This window comes from Pelodiscus sinensis, chromosome 31 (genome assembly GCF_049634645.1).
Source record: "Pelodiscus sinensis isolate JC-2024 chromosome 31, ASM4963464v1, whole genome shotgun sequence".
Taxonomy (NCBI): domain Eukaryota; kingdom Metazoa; phylum Chordata; order Testudines; family Trionychidae; genus Pelodiscus; species Pelodiscus sinensis.
Window position 1 is genome coordinate 8,284,478 of NC_134741.1, and position 12,157 is coordinate 8,296,634.

A 12,157-nucleotide genomic window follows, 5' to 3' on the forward strand; every position below is an offset into this window, starting at 1 on the left:
TTTGCAGCCCTCTCTCTTGCTTCTCCCAGAAGTTCAGTGCCAGCCCCTCCTGTAACCCTGCCTGCCCCAGCCCCTCCCACTGCAGCCTGGGGAAATCTCCACAGAGACACTCCCAGATGGGACCCTCAATCCCTTCTGCCCTCAAGGGGAAACCTCCCAAAGGAGATTCCAGGCAGCCAGGCCATGGGGGTCTCTGAGATGCCCCAGCCCTGCAGCCTGTCCCACCTGGCTGTTGCCATGGCCCCTCTCTGAGGTCACTGCCTCCCAGCCAATGAGCTGAGGTGCTGCACAAGGCCCTTGTGATGTCACTGCTGCCTTGCAGGCTCATGTCCTGCCCTTGGCCTGTGTGAGCTGCTCCCCCTCTGCCCCCGTCACGCAGGGCTGGCTCTGGGGCTCACACAGGGAACATCAGAGGCTGCTCAGGGGGCCACATTGCTAGGCCAGGGGCCCCCCTGTGGGGCTGTGAGTGTTGCTGTCCCTGCTGTACAGACAGGGCCATAGAGCCTCAGGAGGCTGCAGTGGTGGGAGACACTTCCCCAGTTTTGGGAGGGAGACAAGACGTCAAGGCCCATGACTTGGAGCCTGCTGCCAATACCTATCGAAAGTTGATTTTCAGAGGAATGAGATCAGCCCTTCCTTGTATCTGGCTTCTTCAAAAGGGCTTAATCAGGATCTAAAATTGAAGAAGGGCCATTTAGAAGGGTGAATTTCTGTCCCTGGCATTTTTTTCTGTGTGCCCCAGTGGCCTAATGGACAAGGCACTGGCCTTCTAAGCCAGGGATTGTGGGTTCAAGTCCCACCTGGGGTGACAGTTTCCTCTCACTGATAAAGAGTTTACATTGCTCTGCTCTTTGAAGTAGTTGGTAAGGCTGCTCCACAGTTGCTGTTCCCCTTTCTACGCAAGCTGTTCAGACCCCTCACTAGCCAATGCTGGTGTTAGGTGCAGATGTGAGTGCTAAAATCCTGGGGATTCAAAGTGAGAATGAAAGGATGCATTTTCCTCTAGAAGGCCCAGGAATCACAGCTGGAGGGAGGAGGTGGCTGTAGCAGAGCAGGGTCTGTTGGGAGACAAAGTTGAGGCTGAGAAGGCCCATGAGAGGCAGTGACTCCAGAATACGGGAGGTGGGGGGGCTACTTATTTGGGCTGGAAAACTGACAGAAAATCCCCAGGAAATCCCCAGGCCCTGAGCTGGGTGCCGGCAAGGCCCATGGGGTAGTTTGCCTGGTGGGGCTTGGGGGGTGGAGACTCAAACTGTCCCTCGTGCCCCTTTTGTGTGTCTGTTGCGCTTCCAGTGTCTTTCCTCAGGCACGTTCATCCGGCAAAGACCCCCCCCCCCCCCCCAGGGCTCTTGTATCTTCCTTTGTGCAGCTCAGCTGCAGACACTGTCAGGGCTGAAAGGAAATTGCTGCACTTTGGGAGTCAAACGTGTTGTCTGGGACCATAGAGCAGTTTCACCCACCAGCCTGAGGAGGGCACCATGGCTTAGCTGGCTAAAACACCTGCCTTGTAAACATAAGAGCCTGGGTTCAACTCCCAGTGGTGCCTTGTTGCTTCCTTTGCTCACATTTTCCCAGGTCCTTCTGGGACACAGAAGAGGCCTCCCCTGGCCACCCATGGAACTGCTGGTTCAGGAAAAGGCTGATTGGGGAGGAGTGTTGGGAAGAAGGAAACCACAAGGGAGAAGCACCTGATGCCCACAGACGCTCACTCTCCATGGCTGCGGAAGCTGCAGAGGTTGCACTCACAGGAGCTCTGGACACTGACAACCCAAAGGAATCACAAGGGCGTGTGGTGCTGGCTCTCCTGTCTCAGCAATTGCAGTCAGAGCCCTGCCTTGCCAGTGCCAGTCACAGCAGCCTCTGCACCTGCTCCAGGCTTGTGGTTTCCTTCTTCCCAACACCCACCCCAATCAGCCTTTTCCTGAACCAGCAGTTCCATGGGTGGCCAGGGGAGGCCTCTTCTGCGTCCCAGAAGCTGCCAGGCTCTGACTCTTGCCCCCTTGGTGCCCCCCTCTAAATGCTCTTTTAAATTGGTCTTTATGGTCCTGCTCAGGGCGTTTTTCTCCTCAGCAGTGCACAAGAGAGACCACCAGCCACCTTGACCAAACCTCAAACCAGCTGGATGAGCCAGCCCACATCACAGTGAGTCACTAGTGGCCCTGTCAGAGAAGAGCCATTGGCAGCTGCAGAGACAGCCCTTCAGCTGCCGGATGCACCTTTCTGAAAGGGCTATTTGTGAGCTATGTTTCGCTTGGCTGGCTAGCTCAGTTGGTTAGTGCGTTGAGCTAGTAATACCAAGGTTATAGGTTCAAGCCCTGTGCTGGCTACAGATATGTTTGCTGTGGTGACTGTTCTACCCCTGCCCCCCTCCTTTAGCTGCCTGCTATGGACAGGGAAGCAAAAACAAGCCAGAAAACTGGTAGGAGGAAGCTCCAGTCTGCACAGCCCCGGTGGCTAAAAGGCCCTTGGTCTGGCCTGCTTTCCCCAATAGCAGGGGAAACTCTTCTCTTCCCTCTGTTGTGGGGCCACTCATGGGCCTGCTGGCTCAGCTATTTAGAGCTTCATGCTAATAATGCCCAGGTCTCTGCAGTCCATGCAGAGGAATGTGGACATTTTTGGCCAAATGGCCAATGGTCTTGCAAAGAAAGGCCACCTCCCTCCTACCCCCATAGCCTAGACCAAGTCAGAGCCAAGGTCAAGAAATTGCGGCAGGGGTATGTGAGGGAAGCCCTGCATTACTGTGCATGATCTTGGAGAGGATGAAAAGCTGTGAGAGGCAGCTGCAGGAGCCATTTGTGCCTGTTTTTGCAGGGTTCAAATAAGGGCTCAGCAAGAACCTTTGATGCTCCTTCTTTACACTGCATTGGCTGCAAATCAAACCCAGGTAAACTGCTTCAAAGGCAGCTATGTTCACTGCTATACCACCAATGCCTGCCTGGAAAGCTTTTAGGAAAATTAGTGAGGGAAGCCCACGTCTGCCATGAGGCTGGCCAGAGGCGAGAGGGTGCCCGTGTGCTTTGGGTAAAGCAGAACTTCTTGGCCATTAGGCAAAGACCAGAAGTGCCGATGCTGGGGTAGTGGCTGCCCTGCACTCTCCGTGGTGTGAGGAGCCGGGCGGGAGAGGAGTCCCAGAGGTTGTTGGGTGGGAGAGTAGAGTTTATCGGCCTTTCGGCTAAGCTCAAGAGCAGCCAAGGGAGAGGTGGGGAAGTGGCTTCTGGATACTCTGTGTGGCCCAGGGATGCGGACTAAGAGCCGTCCTTGTGTTTTTTGCTGTAAAGTGTTGTTGCTGGGTCCTTCGCCTAAGATCGAGCACGTCTGCCTTACAGAGAGTCATGTCACAGGCACAAGCCCCCAGAGACCCCTTCAGGGACACATCACAGGACCAAGCAAGGGGCAGAAACACTGGGCACTGTCAGTGTCTGGGCCAGAGATAAAGTCCCTCTTGGAGCTGTGATCCAAGGGGGAGTCTCTGCAGGCCCGGCAGTCCAGGGGGAGGAATGAGTTCAAATCTCAGTGAGACCACAGGTCCCATGGTGTAAGGGGCAGCACTCAGGACTCTGAATCCTGCAATCTGAGTTCAAATCTCAGTGGGACCTGCTGGGGCTCAGCTGGTTGTTACAAGGTTCAGGTGCTTCAGCTTCCATGCCCTGAGGCTCAGTAACCAGAGTTTTGTTCCTCTTGCTGGGTGTCTGAGGCCACTGGAGCTCCATCTCCAGACTGAGCAGGCGGGTGGGAGGGGTCTGATGCCATCACAGCTGCAGGGCAGGTCTTCCTGAAAAATAATAGGTGTAACGGCATTGCGTTAGAGGGCTTTTCTTGCGCAAGAACGGGCAGTGTAGATGCTCCTTCTTGCTCAAGAGCCTCTTCTGAGCTCAGGGGCCAGGTGGGTGACCTGCCCTGCAGCTGTGATGGCATCAGACCCCTCCCACCCGCCTCCTCAGTCTGGAGATGGAGCTCTAGTGGCCTCAGACACCCAGCAAGAGGAACAAAACTCTCTTTGCTGAACCTCAGTGCCTAGAAGCCAAAGCACCTGAACCTTGTAACAACCAGCTGAGCCGCAGCAGGTCCCACTGAGATTTGAACTCAGATTGCAGGATTCAGAGTCCTGAGTGCTGCCCCTTACACCATGGGACCTGTGGAGTAAAAGTGCAGTGGGCACCTCTGACTCTCAGCTCTCAGGCTGGCCTCTGCTCTCCTGGCTTCTCTCCAGCTGCTTCATCTCCCAGGACTCCCTGTCCTGCCCCAGCTCTGCTGCTTTCAGGGCAAATTCCTTGTTAGGACCAATCACACTCTGGGGTCAGTGAGGGTCCCTTCCACCTGAGATGTGAGTCACACAAAAGCCTCGTTTCCTGCTCCATTCCCAACGCTGGATGCAAACACATGGTTGCTCTGGGGGTGTAACAAGTGCCCCCTTAAAAAGCTCATCAATTGAAATGAAACTTTTACATCTCCAGGTGTGTCACACTTTGGATTTCTATTGAACAGGGATTCTTCAAATGACCACAAACCCCTAACGTGCTCTAGTGCCAATGCCCATAAACCAGAGAAACCCGTCCCTCAGCTGGAACCAATTCAAACCGGCTCTGTGTGTGTGTCTGGTTTCTGTTTCCATCCATTCAACAAGGGTATGATCTGATCTGGATGCCCATTGGCTCCTTCTTGTGCAAAAGCTTCTTTTGAAAAAAATGGCGGCATGCAAATGAGGCTCGGCGATATTCCACGCTTAGCCTCATTTGCATATTACTTGCACAAGAACCCACGAGTGTAGACAGCCTGGGAGTCAAAGGTGTTGTCTGGGTCCATAGAATAGAATAGCTTTAGCAGTAAGACTGCAGAGGGCACCTTGGCTTAGCTGCCTTATAACAGAAGATATTGGGTTCAATTCCCAGTGGTGCCTTGCTGTGCCCTTTACTCATATTTTCCTATGTGCTTCTGAGACACAGGAGAGGCCTCCCCTGGCCACCCATAAAACTGCTGGTTCAGGAAAAGGCTGATTGGGGAGGCTTGTTAGGGAGAAGGAAACCACAAGCCTGGAGCGGGTGCAGAGGTGACTGGCACTGGCTGGGCAGGGCTCTGACTCCCACTGTAAGTTGCTGGGTACCACACACTGGCCAGTGAGTCCTGCTCCATGGTCGTCCCAGTGCTCTGGGTGCGAGAGACGTGCCTGTAACTCCCTGCTGGAAGTGTGGGCTCTGCTCTGCCTGGTGGGGGAGGGGAAAAGCACAGGCTGGTTGACAGGGGCTCTGACACTCCAGCATCGGAGAAGTCCAGCCTGTCAGACGGATTCAGACCAGGCCGGTCAGAGCCTCTCGTGCTCGCCAAGGGGGATTCTGCACTTGCTGTCTTGGGAGCCAGGGTCACATTGCAGAGCTCCCCCAGGGCCGTCCCACAGTGCCGCCAGGCCAGCCCCAGCCACTCTCCCTGCCCTCGGCAACGTGGATGCGTTTTATCCTTCCCCTTCAGTGACAACTGCCCATTCCCCGCCAGCCCCAGATCCTGTGGGACCCGCTCCCTTCCCTATGAGCAGTGAGCGCAAGTGTGGCTCCCTGCTGAGGCTGCGGCTGTGGGAACAAGCCCCTGGCTTTGGGAGGGAGACTAAATGTCCAGGTGTTGAGTTTCACCCATGGCTAGTGTGCGGTGACCCACACTTTGGGGGCAGCTGGAGGTGCCTCCTGAGAGCTGGTTTTCAGAGGGGTGTGATCAGCCCTTCCTGTGTTTCTGCCTCCTTCCAAGGGCTTGAATCTGGCACCTAAAATTGAGGAATGTGCATTCGGAAGAGGGAATTTCTGTCTCTTTGTTATCCTTAGCGTGCCCCAGGAGCCAGCGATGGTAACGAGGGGGGTGGCTGCAGCACAATTCCAGGCCTGGGGCACATTGAACAATTGTTTGAAATATTTTTAAAACAAAAAATATGAAAAACTTTAGGCTCCACCTACACTGCAGGCTTCTTGCCCAAGAACTGTTTTGGGCAAGAGTTCTTGTGCAAGAGCACATCCCTATGGCCATGTGCTCTCGCCCAAAAGGGCAGAATAGCTCAGTGGTTTGAGCATTAGTTTGCTAAACCCAGAGTTATGAATTCAATCATTGAGGTAACCATTTAGCAATCTGAGGCGAATCTGTCAAGGAGGGTTCTTGGAGTTTCCATGAGCACAGAGACAGAACTAGCTGACCTCTCAAGGCTCTTCCCAGCTCTATGAGGTGCTATATATCCTTACAAAGAACATGCATGGACACTCTCTTGTGCAAGAAAGCTCTTTTGGCTACTTTAGCCATAGGGGTTTCTGGCACAAGAAATCCCTCTTGCCTGTGCACACTGCCGTCTTGTGCAAGAGGGCTTATTCGTTACGGGGAGAGGAATAACTCTTGCACAAGAAGCCATCTTTTCCAATGGTTTACTGCACATTTTCTTGTGCAAGAATGCACATGCAGGGTAAACACTCCGCTAGTTTTTGCACAAGAACGGCTATTCTTGTGCAAAAAGCTTGCAGTGTAGACATAGACGTGCAGTGTGAAAAACCTCACAACAAGCTCACCCCAGCAGCTCCCACTAAGATTTGAACTCAGCTTGTAGGATTCAAAGTCCTGACCTACATGGTACTGTGTGTGCGGGTACCTGGGACACTCAGTTTTCCAGCTGGCCTCTGCACTCCTGGCTTCCCTCCTGCTGCTTCATCCCTCTGGCTACGACTACACGGCACATTTATTTTGGAATAAGCTGGTCTCAAATAGTAATTCCAAAATAGCTTATTTCGAAATAGCGCGTCTACACTGCAGGGAAACCTCAGAATAGTCCGAGGCAGGCTCCCCAGTGTGGACGAGCTACCTCGATTTAGAGCCCTTTCAGGCTGGAGCCAGGGGAAGCAGGAGGCAAGAAGAGCCCCAGTCTGCAAAGCCTCTTGTGCAAAAACGGACCCCAATTAATTATGCAAGGAAAATCCCTGGGCTGCAATGCTTAGTTACACACAATAAGAATAATCCACCAGCTCAGACGTGATTTCTAAACCCCCGAACAAGGAAAATAATAAAACCTGATGGACTAGGTAGTCCCCATGGGCTTTGCCCGCGCCATGCTCAGGGCCTGGTGATTTTCTGTCCATTTGCCAGACCAAATCACTAGCCCCACTGCTCTGGAGTCTCTGCCTCTCATGGGCCTTCTCATCCTCAGGCTCCGCATTGTCTCCAGACAGACCCTGCTCTGCTACAGCAACATGCTTCCCTTCATTCTGACTTTGTACACCTCGGCTTTTAGCACTTAGCACTCAGAGCTGCACCTAACACCAGCATTGGCTAGTGAGGGGTCTGAACAGCTTCTGTAGAGAGAGAGAGAGAGACAGCCACTGTGGAGCATCCTTGCCAACTGTCTCAGAAATTCTTTGTCAGTGAGAGGAAACTGTCACCCCAGGTGGGACAGTGCCAGAGACAGAAATTCACCTTCTAAATGTTCCTTCTTCAACTTTTAGCTCCTGATTTAGTCCCTTTGAAGAAGCCAGATACAAGGAAGGGCTGATCTCATTCCTCTGAAAATCAGCTTTCCATGGGTATCCGTAGCTGGCTCCGAGTCATGAGCCTTGACGTCTCGTCTCCCTCCCGAAACCAGGGAAGTGTCTCCCACGGCTACAGCCTCCTGAGGCTCTATGGCTCTGTCTGTACAGCAGGGACAGTAACACTCATAGCTCCACAGGAGGGCCCCTGGCCTAGTAATGTGGCCCCCTGAGCAGCCTCTGAGGTTCCCTGCTTGAGCCCCAGAACCAGCCCTGAGTGACAGGGGCAGAGGGAGAGCAGCTCACACATGCCAAGGGGCTGGCCAGGGGCAGGACATGAGCCTGCAAGGCAGCAGTGACATCACAAGGGCCTTGTGCAGCACCTCAGCTCATTGGCTGGGAGGCAGTGACCTCACAGAGTGACCATGGCAACAGCCAGGTGGGACAGGCTGCAGGGCTGGGGCATCTCAGAGACCCCCATGGCCTGGCTGCCTGGAGCCTCCTTTGTGAGGTTTCCCCCTGAGGGCAGAAGGGATTGAGGGTCCCATCTGGGAGTGTCTCTGTGGAGATTTCCCCTTTCCCCAGGCTGCTGTGGGAGGGGCTGGGGCAGGCAGGGATACAGGAGGGGCTGGCACTGAACTTCTCAGAGAAGCAGGAGGAAGGGCTGCAAACACCCAATGAGGATGGGATTTGAACCTATGCGTACAGAGCACAATGGATTAGCAGTCCATCACCTTAACCACTCGGCCACCTCATCTGAGCTGTTAGGGTTTGTTTCAAATCACCTGAAGTCAGCTCTTCAGGGAACCGGCTGCCGGGTCCCCCAGGGGAAGGTCTGTGGGGAGTTTCCAAGGCAACAACAGCTACAAAGTTTCATAATCTACACTCATGTGACTGTGATTTATTCCTCCACTAACAAGTGTCTCTGAAGGGATGAGAAATGCAGGGCCCAGGTGCAGGGAGCCGGGTCACATTCTCCTGTCTGAGTCTCAGTCCTGGCTGAAGCCTGGCTACAGAGAGAAGAGGCCAATGCAAACAGCCCCATGGCACCAAGGGAGTCAGTAGGTGGGTGGGTGGAGCAGGGAGCTGGGGGCAGAGTTCAGCTCTAACTCACTAGGGCTGCGTCCCATAGTTCAAAATAATCGATGCGCCTATTTTGAAATAGCTTATTTTGTAATTTGGGGCTGGCTACACAGCACTTACTTTGAAATAAATCGCTATTGCAAAACATCCCTCCCTCCTCCTGCCATGCAGGGACGTCGGAATAGCGAGCCCGTTATGGTTTGAAACAAGGGGCTTGCTCTTAAGACGTGTCTGTGCGATATGAGCACCACGTCCTAAACCTCCGAGCTAGCTGGCCCACGGGTGTCAGTCTCACAAGTGGCCCTTTCAGAACGGAGCCTTGGGCAGCGGCAGCGATGTTGTGGGCTCCGGAACAAGGTAGGGGAGGTAGCAAAAGCTTTTCTAGGCAGGGGAATTAGCTCAAGTGGTAGAGCGCTTGCTTAGCATGCGAGAGACAGTGGGATCCATGGCCACATTCTCCAACTATAGTTCAGTTCTTATCCCTTATTTTCACTGTTGGGGGCTCAGTGGCCCCCTCCCTCTTGGTACCTGCTCTCCCAAAAGAGACAGACCTGGCTCCCCTTTCTTTGCCACCAGCAATTGCCATGCTGCAAAGCAGAGAGTGGAGATAACAAACTCAGCAGTCCATCAAGCTTTGTGGTACAATGGAAAGCATGTTGGGCATTTATGCTGTAGTGGCTAGTGTGAACCCAACTAGACAGTCAAAGGCTGTGGGTTCAAGTCCCACCAGTGTTACTTTAGCTGCTTTCTCATTTCCAGGCAATCCTTAATGCTGAAATTGGGGTGGGCTTCAGTCCAGGTAGTTCCCAGCAGACCCCAGTGAGGGTGGAGGAAAAGGCTGGTTCTTGGGTTGTTGGCTGAGGGTTGATCTGAAAGGCTGCAGGTACCATGTCCTGCCCAGGAAGGCAAGACTGGCCTTTCCACAGCGCCCCTCCCCCAGAGCCAAGGTTCCCTCTAAGCCAGGCCTGGGCAATACAGGCCAGCGGGCTGTATCTAGCCCATCAAGAAACTTCCTGCTTGCCCCACCCCCGCAAGCTGCTGAGAACAGGGACTGCTGGGCAGTTAGTGTCCCTGTTCCCAGCACAATCCCATTGGCTGGTGTCTGGCCATATGAAGCGTCATCCCCCCTCCACTCAGGGTCTTATTCATCGACCCAGATGGCCCCTGCAGCTTGTGTGGGGACAAGGCAGACAGGCTGCCTGAGAAATGTGCTGGGCTGCTGGCCAGGAGTGAGCCAGGTAAGTCTCCCAGCCAGAGCCTGACTGACACCCCAGCCCCTCCCTTCCCTCAACCCCCGGGTACCGCACGTAAACCAAACCCTCTCCCCCCACCTGAACCCACACCCCTCCCAGATCCTGCACCCCAATCCTCTGCCCCAAGTCACAACCCAACACCCTGCAACCATTCCTGCACCCCAGTCCTCTGCCCCAGGCTCCTGTCTGCACCCAGCCTCCGTCCCAGACCCCCACCTCCTCCGATAATAGCATGGAAAAGTGCAGGCTTGGGAGTGGTTCCCCATCAAAAGTCATTGCCCACCCCTGCCTAAACTGTGCAGCAGCCCAGCCTCAAAGCTGCTTACTGATCCCTTCCCAGCCAGGGGCTCTGGATTCTGCCCCTGGAGCTGCCATGTCTTCTCCAGAGCCCTTAGGTTGGCACCGGGGAGGCCTGAGTCCAGGCAGTGTCCAGTGGAGCCCAGCAGAGGCAGAGGGAAGGGCTGGTACTTGGGGGTGGGGCCGGGGGCTGTTCTGAAAGGCTGCAGGTGCCGTTAGACCCTTTTGTCCTTCCCTGTCTCACCCCAGCGCTGAGCAACACTCAGTGTCGGTCTGAGCATCCGTCCTGCTCTGGGACGTGTCTCTGTGGCAGGAACCTGCCCAGGCGGCTCTCGCAGTGAGGCCCCTCCCTGGCAGCACTGAGCAGTGAGAGCTGAGTGAAGGGGGAGGCAGGACCAGGGGGAGAAGGCTCCATGACTGTGTCAGAGGGAGGCTCTGCCCTGGCCAGTGGGGAATCGTTGCCTCTCCGAGGGGCCCAGGCCTGGTGGGTCATTTCCCCAGGTTACTGAGTGGGGGCTGGAGCCAGTTCTGGGTTGTCTCCTTCAACAACCAAACTGAACCAATGGATCTTGTGCCGACCTGACTGTGCGTTGGGCTAGTGCTGTGTGTGCCACAGAGCTTCCTGCAGGGCTGCCCACATGGGAGAGGGGAGGGGCAATTTGAGTCACCAGCTCTGTCCCTTCTGAAAATGGCAAGTGTTGTTTTAGCAGTGAGGGAGAGGTGGGAAGGAGCCTGAAGTAACCTCTTGGGTCTCAGCTGCTGTAACATGTGGTAATGAGGTGAGAAAAATGACAAGGCAGTGGCCATGTGAAATTTCAGTCTGGTTTCCCTGACTGGGAATCGAACCCAGGCCACCACAGTGAAAGTGCTGCATCCTAACCACTAGACCATCAGGGACACCTGAAACACACTTTTTTGCTCACCTACACCAGCCTTTCGCAGGCTATTTTCTGTCCACTTCAGGACTGCGGACCCATTCTCCTTTGCCCAGAGGGGACAAGAACAGCCAAACAGAACATCAAAGCAGCCAGACTGGGCCATGCCAGTTGTCCAACTAGCCCAGGATCCTGTCTCACAACAGCAGCCAATTTCATTGTCCGGAGGGAATCCTCAGGACAGACAGTTTTTAAGTGATCCCTGCAGTCGCTCATTCCCAGCTACTGGAATACACCAGCTAGGGACACCTGCCCTGTCCATCCTGGTTAAATGCCATTGATTGACCTTTACTGCATTAAATTATCCAGTTCTTTTTTGGATCTTCTTGTAGATTTCACTTTCACAACATCCTCTGGCAAGGAGTTCCACTGGGTGCAAAAATGCTTCCTTTTGGTCTATTTTTAACTTGGTTACTGATCAGTTTCATTCTGTCAGCCTGGTTCTTGAGTAGGAGAAAAAATAATTTATTTGCTTTCTGCACCCCTGTCATCATCGCATAAACCTCTGTCCCATCGCCCCTTGCTTGTCCCTTTCCCCAGCTGAGAAGAAGTTCCATGAAGGCTGGTGTCCAGCAGCTCCCTGCCCCAGTGTGGCTGGCTTTTGGGGACAGCAAGTAGGAAATGGTGAGGAGCGGGAGGGGGCTACGGGAGCCACTTAGGCCCCGGCTGGCTCTGACAGTAAAAAGGAAAACAGAGATTTCTCCCAACACTGGAGAATGTGGGCATCGATTCCACTGCCTCTCACATGCGAAGCAAGCGCTCTACCACTTGAGCTAATTCCCCTGCTGTATAAAGTGTTGCCTTCTTGGAGGCTCTTCCCTTCTCCACAGGGACGTCTGCCTTCTAGGTCAGTTAGTCCTGGGAAATGAGAATTCTCCAAAAAGGCCACAAGGGCAACACTAAGGAAGGAGACTCCCTGCAGCAAAGCCATGGGGGGTTTCTGAGATTGCCTCTGCCCTGCAGCCTGTCCCACCTGGCTATTGTCATGGACTCTTTGAGAGGTCACCGCCTCCCAAACTCCATTAGCTAATAAGATGCGGTGCTGCAAAAGCCCCTTGTGATGTCACTGATACAGGCAATCCTTAGGCTGACACTGGGGGTGGGCTTG

The 12,157-nt window shown here is 54.2% G+C and overlaps 5 non-coding genes across 5 annotated transcripts; 2 read left to right on the forward strand and 3 right to left on the reverse strand.

Annotated features, from left to right (window-relative positions):
• Positions 1-735: 735 nt before the first annotated feature.
• TRNAR-UCU (transfer RNA arginine (anticodon UCU)) lies at positions 736-808 on the forward strand. The gene has a single exon. It is a non-coding gene; the product is annotated as a tRNA-Arg (tRNA).
• A 2,716-nt stretch (positions 809-3,524) lies between these two features.
• Positions 3,525-3,596, forward strand: TRNAQ-CUG (transfer RNA glutamine (anticodon CUG)). Its single transcript has one exon. It is a non-coding gene; the product is annotated as a tRNA-Gln (tRNA).
• Positions 3,597-4,062: 466 nt separating this feature from the next.
• On the reverse strand, positions 4,063-4,134 carry TRNAQ-CUG (transfer RNA glutamine (anticodon CUG)). Its single transcript has one exon. It is a non-coding gene; the product is annotated as a tRNA-Gln (tRNA).
• Positions 4,135-8,156: 4,022 nt separating this feature from the next.
• On the reverse strand, positions 8,157-8,238 carry TRNAS-GCU (transfer RNA serine (anticodon GCU)). The gene has a single exon. It is a non-coding gene; the product is annotated as a tRNA-Ser (tRNA).
• Positions 8,239-10,939: 2,701 nt separating this feature from the next.
• Positions 10,940-11,011, reverse strand: TRNAE-UUC (transfer RNA glutamic acid (anticodon UUC)). The gene has a single exon. It is a non-coding gene; the product is annotated as a tRNA-Glu (tRNA).
• Positions 11,012-12,157: the final 1,146 nt, after the last annotated feature.